This window comes from Callorhinchus milii, unplaced genomic scaffold, assembly GCF_018977255.1.
Source record: "Callorhinchus milii isolate IMCB2004 unplaced genomic scaffold, IMCB_Cmil_1.0 Scaffold4, whole genome shotgun sequence".
Lineage (NCBI taxonomy): Eukaryota > Metazoa > Chordata > Chondrichthyes > Chimaeriformes > Callorhinchidae > Callorhinchus > Callorhinchus milii.
Genome location: NW_024704745.1, coordinates 10,874,458 through 10,886,869, shown reverse-complemented (window position 1 = coordinate 10,886,869; position 12,412 = coordinate 10,874,458). Strand labels below are relative to the sequence as shown.

At 40.2% G+C, this 12,412-nt stretch overlaps 1 long non-coding RNA gene across 1 annotated transcript; it reads left to right on the top strand.

Moving 5' to 3' along the window:
• The first annotated feature begins 3,432 nt into the window (after positions 1 to 3,432).
• On the top strand, positions 3,433 to 7,939 carry LOC103180200. The gene is made up of 3 exons (XR_006085027.1): positions 3,433 to 3,458; positions 4,158 to 4,259; positions 7,799 to 7,939. It is a non-coding gene; the product is annotated as an uncharacterized LOC103180200 (long non-coding RNA).
• The last annotated feature ends 4,473 nt before the right edge of the window (positions 7,940 to 12,412 follow it).

Sequence of the window (12,412 nt, the reverse complement as noted above, 5' to 3'; positions counted from 1 at the left end):
GAATGCACACTCTCTCTCCCTGGAGGGATGCATCCTGCTTGCCTCGTTCCGGAGAGTATTGGGTGCAGGTTGGCGAGTGCCAAGGCTTGGGGAGAGCCCAGAGTGTGGTTGGATCAACTGCTGGAGTCTAACCAGGGAGAGATGGATAAAATAAAGAATCCTTGTGTTAATATAGCGTCTTTTACGTCGGGAGGACATCTCAAAGCACTTCCCAGGATTTCATGTATAGTGTAGTCACTGTGTATTTTACCCCTTCTTAATGTCATTACTTATCTCTTCTTTAAACATCCTGATCGATGCTATTTTAACAAAAAAACAGAGATGAGATGATTTAGGAAGAAGTGTATAGTGAGTTGCCAAAAGCAGTTTGGACTGCTCATATTTTGTCTGGAAGTAACAAATAATTTGTGATAATCAGCCTGGCCGAGTCAGTCACTCTTGCCTCTCAGTCAGAAGGTTGTGGGTTCAAACTCCAAGTTGAAACTTTGAACTCACAGCCTTCGTTGATGCTCCAATACATTGATGAAAGATTAAACTGAGGTCGTGTCTGCCTTTTGAGGTCAATGTTAAAGATCCCATGTTACTACTTGAAATGTTTCTCCCATTATCCTGGCCAAAATGAAATCGAAACATGGTTTATGAGATTTTCTTTGTGCTATTATGCTGCTACATTTTTTGACATTGTTGGCACTGTATCAAATGAAGGATTATTATTAATAAATTAATGTCCTTTTTTCTATAGGTTTAGGCAGGTTGGTGTACCCCATATTAGTGAGGTCATTGCTTCCGAGACTGTGTTCTTAATGACCATTACCCCTACAAGGGAATGTGATCTTCCACAATATTCAATTACATTTTCACAAGTTCCAATGACAGGTAAGGATCTATTTATAAAAAGGATTTATCTTGTTGTATCTTGGATAAACTTGGTTATTTTAATCTTGGTTATTTTATTTGGGGGTTCGAGGCAGCTTTATATTTAGAATTCATTAATTTAAACACAATTAGTCAGGGCAATTTATTTCATAAAAGTTCTCAAAGCAACATCAGACAGACATATTAAAAAAAATTATTACGTTTCAATTTCCTTTCTTTTACAGAATGTGGTGGTATCCTTAGCGGAATAAATGGGAGTTTTGTATCGCCCAGTTACCCTAACTTTAATTCAGCAGAAATCAACTGTACGTGGACATTGAAGGTAACTAATAAGAACAACAACTTGCATTTACATAGTGTCTTTCACGCGGGGTAGCGTTCCAGAGCGCTTGACTCTCAGTCAGTAGAAATCAGCTGTACGGGGACTTTGAAGGTAACTAATAACGACACAGCATGCAAATACCTTCTGCGTATCTGATCTTATTCTTCCAGAACACCCACCCTACTGTGTTCCCATCACCTCATCAAATAGTTTTTAAACGAGTCCAGTGTCCTGGCTTCAAACATCCTTCTTGACAATCTGTTCCACCCATTGAGTAAAGTAAAACTTCCTTTTGGCTGTCCTAAAATTGCCCTGTGCAACTCTAAATGAGAGGAAAAATCTTTCTTGTATAATAATAATAATAATAATAATCCTTGCATTTGTTACAGCGCTTTGTCACGTTATTAAGATGCCTCAAAGCGTTTCACAGAGTATACTGTAAAGTGAATTGACTGTATATTTTGTGCTTGCTCTGAAGGATCAAGGTGGCATGCCATCGGGAAATTGACCTTGTTTTTTCTAGCCCACATCAGTGCTCACATCAGAAATGATCTGGCCTATTCACAGTACCTAGTAGTCACCCCCTTACAGGCTTGCACTTGAATCTCAGAAACACATGCATGAATAGACAAGTAAACAAGTTTCTTTCCTCACTCGCATGTTATTTTTCAACTCTGCACCGAAACTTTGCAGGATGTTATCTTAGACCCATCAATCTTAAGAATGGGGTTGAAACTGATCTTAACAATGGGTTAGCATATGTTTAAGTCAGCTAATCAATTTACTGTTAGTTATTGGAATAGAGAGAGTCTTGACGGAGTAAAGCTCTGACTAATTATATTTTCGCAATTTTGTAGGTTCCAGATCATTTTAGCATTGTTGTATTCTTCAAAGACCTGGCAGAAGCTGGAGCTTCATTCGCATCAAACCATATAGAGGTTGACGGTCGAAGGTGAGCACAATATACAGCTCTATCACTCTATCGTTTTTTTCATCTGCTTACAATTTGTTACCAATGGCAATGACTGACTGGTGATCAGCAGCTATGTAGCCTTTTTTGCTGCATAGTAATTTGTACCACATTACGCTTGGGCAGGCAAAGATGGTAGACCTTAACACACAGACAGGTGTATATTACCTGGTAAAATATTACATTCTAGATTATTATTTTAAAAAATAACCCTTTGCATAGAGCTGCTAATAATTGGTTGATCCTGCAGGTGGAAAATGCCAATAGCTAGCATTTCAGCAGTATCTTTTAATTGAAAAAAACACTTATTATTAGAATTACTTTGAAGCATTTTACTAGAAAATAGAAATAAAATGGTTTCGTGTCAACTACCTAAATAAGATACGTTCAATGCTGCTTTCAAAACTTTGCCTAACATTTTCGTCATGGACTAGTCATGGACCAGTATTGGGTGAACAGTCCAAGAATCATTTCATGAGAGCAAGTGTATAGTTGTAATAGTTTAGAACTATTAACTATAAATGATGACCAGGTTCTACATTCTAGTCTTAGTATGTATAGAATTGCCTCCGCTTCCCACTCAAGCACTGTTTCTGGTACAAACGTTTAACTTGTAGGCATCCTGGCCAGCCATAGGTATATAAACCTGATTTGCATGTGGAGTTTTATTCAAGCAAAACGAGAATAGCCTAAATGATTCATATTTAATGTTTTGAGTTATTGCTAAACACAGGAACAAGTAAAATCAGCATTTTAATGTAAAGGTTTCCCACATACTTACACCTTTCATTATTTTAAAATAAGTTTTATTAAGCTGAATTTAATTCCAGCAATTTCTTTTCACAATAATAATAATAATCCTTGGGTTTGATATAGCGCCTTATTACATCATCAAAGTCTCAAAGCACTTCACAGGACCTACTGTAGAGTGTAGTTATTGTGTAGGCACACAAACAGCCATGGTACCTCCACGAATGCAGCATCAGTGGAATATCAGCACAGGCTTTGAGCCTAAAATCCCAATATGGGGCTTGAACCCACAATCTGACTGAGAGGTGAGAGGGCTACCAACTGAGGCAGACTGCCACTAAATTGGTAACAAAAGTAGAAATAATAATGCTGATCGGTAAGCCATGATTGAGTTAATGGTGGCATTTTTTTTATTTGTTTGCAGATTCAGCGAGCACAAGCAATTTTTCCTGTACAGTAAGAGCTCCAGTTTGCAAATACGCTTTCACTCTAATGAAACTTACACCAGTGGCTTTGCTGTCGACTACCTGGCCACTGATGGTAAGAATTAAGTTTCTGATTTTTATTTTATTTTGGAAAGTTCCAATGTACGTGTTCATCAGTCTCTCGAGATCCAAAATAATCCTTGCATTTAAAAAAAAGGACTTGAAACTCAGGGATCACAAATAGAAAAAAGTTAAAAAAAAATACTTTATTTTAACCTTCTTCTGTTTGTGATCCCTGGGTTTCAATTTTTGTTTGAACACAAATGAGGCTGAGGGGAAAGGAAAATGTAGTGTGTGATGTGACAATTATCTCAGTTCAGGTACCAAAGCTATTAAGAATCATTATCCTTGTGTTTGATATAGTGCCTTTCACATCAGGAGGACATCTCAAACCGCTTCACAGGATATACTGCATCATGTAGGGACTGTGTAATTTGTAGGCGAATGTGGCAACTACCTGTGCACAGTATTGATCCACATTCATGGCATACAAAACATTTCAATTTATATTGAACTTGGACAAAGGTAAATCATTACAAGACATGCATTCATTCCAGTTCCTTATAAAAATATAATTGACATAAGACACCCAAGGAAAGCAGGTGATTCAAACTTGATCCACTTTGGTCTCAGGGTAGCATAGCCAGTTACAAGAAATTTAACTTCAGGGGAGTGAACTAATTTTCAACAACAACAACAAAATTACATTTGTATAACACCCTTCACGGCCCAATTAACTTTTTACTTTTCTTAGTTTGTACAGATCCCAGCTGCAATGAAATCATGTGTTCCCTTGCACACAAAACATGCCAGGACCTGAAGGAATGCAATCGTTTCAATGACGTTACGGTTTATGGTAAGTATCTACAAGCCTACCTACGGCTGCTGTTGTATATGATGAGAGCCTTTTTCTGTTTCAAATGTTTCCAGAAATCTATTTTGCAACCTCGTTTCCTTTTCGTAAATGAAGCGTCAAAACTGTGGTTTAGATATTGTTATATTGAGAAAGTAAGATCACAGTGAGTGAGCAACAGCAACAAAATTACATTTATATAGCACCTTTCACGTCGGGAGGACGTCCCAAGGCGGTGGACAGACAGAGTTTCGGACCCGAGCTGGGGGTCAGGATCAGGGAGGGTGGAGGGCAGGCGGGGCAAGCAGGGAGATCAAAAGCACGGTTGAAGAGAAGGATCTTGAGATGAATCTTGAAGGAGACAAGGGAGGCGGCAAGGCAGAGGGACTGCAGGATGGAGTTCAAGGGGGCGGGGGCAGAGTGCCTGCTAATAGTGGAGCGGGCAGGCAAGGCGTCGATTTAGTCTTCTTGCAAGTGAGAGAAAAAGAGCATTTCAGTTCCTTTCCTTATTAATGTGGAGTCTTGTAGGTCAGTGGTTAGAAACTCGCCTCGCAAGCGAAAGACCTGGCTTTGATTCCCGGCAGGCGAAACGTTGGGCAAGTTTCTTTACTCCACACGCCTCTGTTTACCTAGCAGTAAGTAGGAACCCGATTGTTAGTCGATTGGCAGATCTCTTTTCCGGGGGCAATGATTCCTTCAAAAAAAATAATAAATTGGTCACTTCAATCCACAGCTGTTTTTGAGACACTGCTGTGAGCAATTGGCTGCCATGTTTCGCCCACAAAATACACAGTCAATTCACTTTACAGTATATTCTGTGACCCAATTTGAGACATCGCGCAGATTATACGCTATAACAAATGCAAATATTATTATTATTATTATTAATGCCTTTGGTACCTCATGACTGGAGTTATCAAACGCACTCCTCACCGGTCTCCCAAGTTCCACCTTCCTTAGGCTCCAGCTGATTCAAAACTGAGCTTATATCCTCACCTGCAACAAATTCCACTAGCTCCCTGGCTCCTAAGGGATCAACTTCAAGGTCCTCACAGTCACCCATAAATCCCTTATAATATAATAATCCTTGCACTTTATCATATTGTTGCGATCGTTAGAATTTACACTTTTTGTATAATGTTAGAATCATAATAGATGTTGTGAACGAGTTAACTTTTAAGTTAAGTGTGGGGGGCAACTGGGCTGACAGTCATGGGATAGGACACATCTGGTTTTCTCTGTTTTTGAAAGAATAACAGGACAGCTTTGGAAAAGGGCAGGGGGTCACCTCTTATCAGTAAATGACAACACGCCCACAGAGATAGTGGTCCAAGGTACCGGTCGACACAGGATCTCGACTTAGCAATAAGTCGCTAGATTCTGACAGGGCCTGCCAAGTGACAGAAGGCAACCTTCAAGAATAGCAACTGATGAGCAAGTTGCTTAAACTAGAGGACCTTGGTATCATCCCGGGATACTGATAAGAAATAACCAGTCACTTAAAAGGAATGTACTAATGATCCCACACCACAAAATGATGAGAACCAGATACAGTCCTAAACTGATCAATCCTCTATCTTAGACAATTAAGGACAATGTGTGTGTGTGCTGAGGCACGTACATCCCATGAGGGTTCACGTGAACCCAGCATGATTTCGACCAGGTGATCTAATGTCCACACCATGATTGGACGAACATCCGATAACTTTGTGTACGTGGGCGGCCCGGGTCGCGGAGACAAGGGTACGGGAGATGGGGCTATCCTGGGTCGCGGAGACAAGGGTACGGGAGATGGGGCCGTCCTGCGCTGCGGAGACAAGGGTATGGGAGATGGGGCCATCCCGGGCTGCGGAGAAAGAGTACGGGAGATGGGGCCATCCCAGGTCGCGGAGACAAGGGTACGGGAGATGGGGCCGTCCCGGGTCGCGGAGACAAGAGTATGGGAGATGGGGTCATCCCGGGCTGCGGAGACAAGGGTACGGGAGATGGAAGACTGAGAGCTAAAAATACTAAGACTGAGGATATAGATAGAAGATTGAAAGCTGTAAGCAAGAAGACTGAAAGCATAAAGAATCAAGCTTGTGTGCTGTAAAGACACACAAGTCCTGCCTCAGGTTGCCTCAGGGAGTCCTGTAGCTCAGTGGTTAGAGCACTCACTTTGCAAGCGAGAGACCTGAGTTCAATTCCAGGCCGGGCGAAACCTTGGGCAAGTTTCCTTACTCCACACGCCTAATAATAATCCCTCCAAAACCAAAAACAATAATAAATTGGTCATTTTTAATCTATGACTGTTTGTGGGACATTGCTGTGCGCAATTGACTGCCGTGTTCGCCCACAAATATACAGTCAATTCACTTTACAGTGTGTTCTGTGAAGCGCTTTGGGACGTCCTCCCGACGTGAAAAGCGCTATATCAAATGCAAGGATTATTATTATTATTATTATTATTATTATTGTAAGACACAGTGTTGAACTCGAGATATCTACAGTGGTATTGTTCTGTTATAAGATCTGTTGATTGTACCTGCCTTTGGTCTGACCCATCGGGATAATGGGCAATAACGAACAAATAATAATAAAACAGTCAGATATCTGGTTGCAAACGGATTATGGCTGATTTTATTTTCTAACACGATGTCTCAAAGCGCTTCCCAGAATATATTGTAAAATGGATTGACTGTGTATTTTGTGGGTGAAACATGGCACAGCAGTGTCCCAGAAACAGTCGTGGATTGAGTGACATTATTATTTTTTGAGCGATTAATACCCCCAGAGAGCAATCCATCAATCGACTAACAACTAGGTTTATAAATACTGCTAGGTAAACAGAGGCATGAGGAATAAGGAAACTTGCCTCAGGTTTTGCTCTGCCCGAAAATTCAACCCAGGTCCGACACCTTGCCTCGCCTGCCCCACTATTGGCAAGCGTGACAACCGCCGTGTTACAGAAATCCCTTCATGCCCTAATACCTCCCAAGCTCTGAGACTTTCTCCTATAACCCCCCCTTTATCCTCCCACCTTCACTCAGCTAACTTGGGCTTTCTGTGCATCCCCCCCAACCCCTCCACACCGCCGTTGGTGACTGTGCCTTTAACAACCATGCTGCTAACCTCTGGAACTGCCTCCCTCTACCTTTCCATCACCCCCTCTCTTATCTTTCTTTCCGTTCTGGCTAAATATTGACCTTATTGACTGCTCCTACAGTCACCTCTCCCTCCCCTCCCCTCCCTCCCACTCCCACCTTTCCCCTTGCTCCCTCCCCTCCACCAGAGACAGAACTTCTGGTATAAATTGAACATATGTGACCACAGGATGACAGAATTCATCTTAATTGTGTTGTCTTTCGTGATTGAATAGTATACTAACACTGTGACCAGAAAGTGAAGATTTCACCAAAAGGTACCAGTCTTGACGAACAAATTCTAATCCCAGAACATTCAATGATGTGCTACAAAATTTTCCTTTTGTTCAGACGGTGATGTTTGTAAAAGAATAAACATGATTTGAAATTGTTTGTGCTTATTTGTTTATCTCTTGACAGATGACTTTGTGAGAACGATCACTTGCTGAACCAAGGGAAATTTGACTTCAAACCAAAGCATTGGGTGAACTCTAGCTGTACTCTGTTATTGTGCTTCAAAATTCGAAAGAAAATCCGACTGAAAACAATGGGGTTGAAAAATGGTCAACATAGTTGATGAAGTTTTTCTATAGCAAACTACCAGAAATGTTATGGTATAAATATACTTAACATCTGTCTTCCCAACATGGACTGTTTCTGCTACAATGCTGTTTAACCCTAACATTGCTTACCCTAACTCAGGCTGTACCCAATGTAATACGTACAGCCCGAATTAGGTTAGATGCTAGGATGTAGTTGTGTAGCAATAGAATTTCTGCTTAATGGCTGTTTACTTGTTTTGGGTGGTTTACAACATCATGAAAAAATGCCACTGCACCCAAAACAAAGTGCTTCAAGATCTAATTACATTATGTCAAAGGATGCTGTAATTTCTACAATGTGACCTGATATGTTGTCCAGATTCCAACAGTTTCACCCATTTTAGACTAATGCTGATCAGGGTGCTGAACTAAGGATGCATTAAGTCCAGTCCAAGTGCTTTTACTGTGGCCACTATTTTTTTCCCTATTTTTTTTCTTTGGCTCTTGTCAACATCTAAAATCTCATGGTTCTCACCTCCTCCACCTACCCGACCTCCCCCTAAAACTCTCTGAACCCGTACGCAACCTAGGCGTCAGGTTCAACCCCCAATTATCCTTCCTCCCCCACATCCAGTCCCTCACCAGCACCGCCTTCTTCCACCTCCAACGCATCGCCCGTCTCCGCCAATACCTCTTTCCGAAAGCTGCTGAATCCCTAGTCCATGCCTTTGTCACCCCTCAGCTGGACTATTCAAATGCCTTCCTTGCCGGTCTCCCCTCCACTACCATCCATAAAATCCAGGTCATACAAAACTCTGCCACCTGCATTCTTACCCGCACCAAACTCCACTCCCCGATTATTCCTGTTCTTGCCAGACTGCACTGGCTGCCTATCCCAGAGAGGATCGACTTTAAGATCCTCACCCTTGTCTTCAAATCCCTCCACTCCTCTGCAGCCCCCTACCTCTCTGATCTCCTCTTCTCACAACAGTATCCATTGCCTTTGTTCCACTAGGTCTGGCCTCCTCCTCGTCCCCCGAGTCCTCCGCTCCATGCTCGGCAGCCGTGCCTTCAGCCACTATGCCCCAAGGCTCTGGAACTGCCTTCCTCACTCCCTTCGTCTCGCTCCCTCCCTTCCCATTTTCAGGTCTCTGCTGAAGACCTTTCTTTTCGACCACGCCTTTGGTCACTTTCCTCCCCCTCCTCCTCCCCCTGCCTCGGCCCCAGGATCGATTACTGTGAAGCGCTCTGAGACTCCGTCTGGCGTGGAGGAAGCTATATAAATCCAAATTGTTGTTGTTGTAGTAGGGTAACTGTGGCACTTATTTAGTGACAGTCATGTTATTGTACTGTTCGTTAACTCTTTAGGAGGGGTGGGAAGGCTTTTAATTTATAATCCAATTTGTTTGTTGATAACAGCTTCACATTGGCTGGAATCACTCAGCGAATGATAAACAGTCTAACCCAAACTCCCCACCTCTGCTAATGGATAACTATTTATTATATGTGTATATTTACTGTTCCAGTGCCTTACTTTTAACCGATATTTGAGAACCTCTTCTACTCCTTAGCCCATATAGAATCATAGAATTATACAGCACAGAAGGAGGCTATACGATGAATCGTGTCAGTGCCGGCTCTTTGAAAAGAGCTATCCAATTCAATCCCACTCCCCCGTGCTCTCCCCATAGTCCTGCAAACTTGTCCTCCCCAAATAATTATCTATTTCTCTCTTAAAAGTTGTTATCGAATCGGCTTCCACCACCTTTCAGGCAATGCATTCCAGATCCGAACAACTCATTGTGTGAAAAAAAAATTCTCCTCACCTCCCCTCTGTTTTTTTAACAACTATTTTAAATCAGTGCCCTCGGGTTATCAACCCACCGCCAGTGGGAATAGTTTCTCCTTGTTCACCCTAATTTTGAAAACTTCTATTAAGTCTCCTCTTAACCTTCTCTGCTCAAAGGAGAATAAACCTAGCTTCTCTAGCCTCTCCTGGTCCAGATTGGTCCAGATCTTTTTGAATGTTATTTGTCATATTTTTATCAATTGCCTGGTCACAACCTTGGTACAGTAAGCCCACACTTACAAGACTTATTTTCCTTATCATGAACAGTTAGAAGATACTAAACAGATTTCCGTGCATCTTTGCTAGTTGCTGTCCTCATGCAGATCTTCTTTTAATTTATTTTGATCTGTATTTCAAGACAATGTAGTCAAATGATTTCCTTTTCTTGGGGGAAATGATGCAGTGTCAAACCATCTCATTTAGAGAAGAGCTCAAAAGCCTTATTAGAATTTTCTGAGAAACTTCTAAAAAAACATCCATCTAACTTGATCGGGACCTTGTTAAACACCAAAAATAATGCAAGTAGTTGCACTATCAAGAGATTATTGAATGTTGTTTGATATTCATTTGCACTGAACCTTTTTTTAAAATACTGTGACATCTATGGAGCCCCAATCCAGACTGTGACCTATATATGATTGCTAACGATAACTACCTCTGTGGTAAATATAATTTTTTATCTATGGTTTTATAGAATTTTGAGTAAGTTACACTATTAACCAAAAAGGCAATGTAATTTTATTGTAACTTGGAAAATCTTTTGTATTTTTTTGTCTTGAAAAGAATAACTGTTGTGGGATGGTATTTTTATTATAAGAAAATATTTTTATTTTATGCTCATTTTAATAATTCTTTACATTTTTAAGTGGGTATTTATATGTGCTATTTTTCTCAATGATTATATTTTCAAATGTGTAATTTTTAAAAATTTGACTTATTTATAGTTCTTATTTTTTTAACCAGTTTCAATTACATTTTTGTTTAAAATATATTACAGGGAATTTAAGATTTTTTTTATTAAAGTGCTTGGTTACTATTGATGTGTTGCTTTTCCTAACAAGATATAAAATGTTTTACTGTCATTACGGATAGCTCATATACGTTTGGAAAAGGACATGGTAATAGAATATGATCCTCTTAAAGTGGTTGAAAACTTCATTCATTGACTGGATTGTCTTCAGATTATTAAAGTTATTATGTTTCAGTGATGCTGCAGAAGTGATTTTAACCACTGAATATTCATTTCAAAAGTATGATTATAATCAACCAAATGTTGTGCCAATGTTTACCTGAATTCTTTCTGTGAAGTAAAATTCAATAACATTTTTTGTGAATACAAGTCTCTGTCTACTTTGTTGTACAATATTTATTGGGTGAGATGTGACCCAGTGCTATGTTAAGTGTAAATAATTATTTGTTACATATTTATTGTGCACCAGTAATATTGAAATTTAGGGAATTCATACATACAAACTTAAATTTATATAAAGTCCTAGTGGGTAGGATGTTCTTAGCTGAACAAGCAGTGGGACGCTTGCCAGACAGTGCCTTCAGTGACAAGCTTTGCAGTTTTAGACAGTTAAACTCCAGTAGTACCCCAGCACACACTCTTTGGTCCCCAAGCCTTAGCTCTTGCCAACCTGTGCCTAAACAGGGTGCATCCCTCTGGAGAAAGAGTGTGCATTCTATTTCATTCAAGGGAATTTTCAATTTTCCTGTTGAAGCAATGTGGGTGAATTATCTTAGCCTAAATTGGTGCTTGACATAAGTTGTTTCTGATGGATTTATAGGTGTGCTGTTGTACCGCTACACAGTTTGCTCATGATTGTATGTCACTGAACATTTGTATTGCTTTGCCTTTAAGTGAGACTGTATTGATAACCTTGTGACCTTGTTCGACCTGATTAATATGTGTTGTTAGACCTGATTAATGCTTGTTATTCTTTTCTTGCTTGGTTTGATACATTAATGAGGAGAAAGAATGGGTTACCAAATGGTCCTTGTCCTATGGGAGAAGTAAATCAAATGTTCTTATGTGATAATCAGGTGGCTTTGGGGTCATGATTAGGGAAAAAAGTTTCCTTATCTCATGTCTTTGCTTTTACTAGTGAAGTCATGTAGAGAAGAAAAGTTTAAATGAGATGATCTTAGACCGTAAAATGACAAAGATGGCATCTGTGAGACAAAGCAGATGGACTTGGAGCTACAAGAGTTGAGGGAAAGGCTAAACTAACAAGTTGGGTATAAATGTAGCTGGTGTAGCTGCTGCCTTTTTGGAACAGATCCGGAAAGACACATCAGATATAAGAGAACAAGAAGAAATTCAATTTCCCTAAACTTGCGCCTCTGTTCCTCGGAGTGGTAACTATACCCAGCTGAAATCTTCCTGTTGTTGAATAAACATTCCTTAATTTTATTCCTGTGCGGGCTGTGCATTGGCGTCTGCAAATACATCAACCATTGTAGTGAACAATGTGTAGGTGACATGAATTTTTTGTCATCATTTTTTTAATCGTGTGTTCTATCTTTTGATTTTCTGTATTCCCTGACTCCTACCTTTCTGTTTATTGAACTTTATTTCAACCGCTTTGTATTCCTTTCCTTTCAATCGTAACCATTTCCAAATGTGAAAGTTTTTACTTT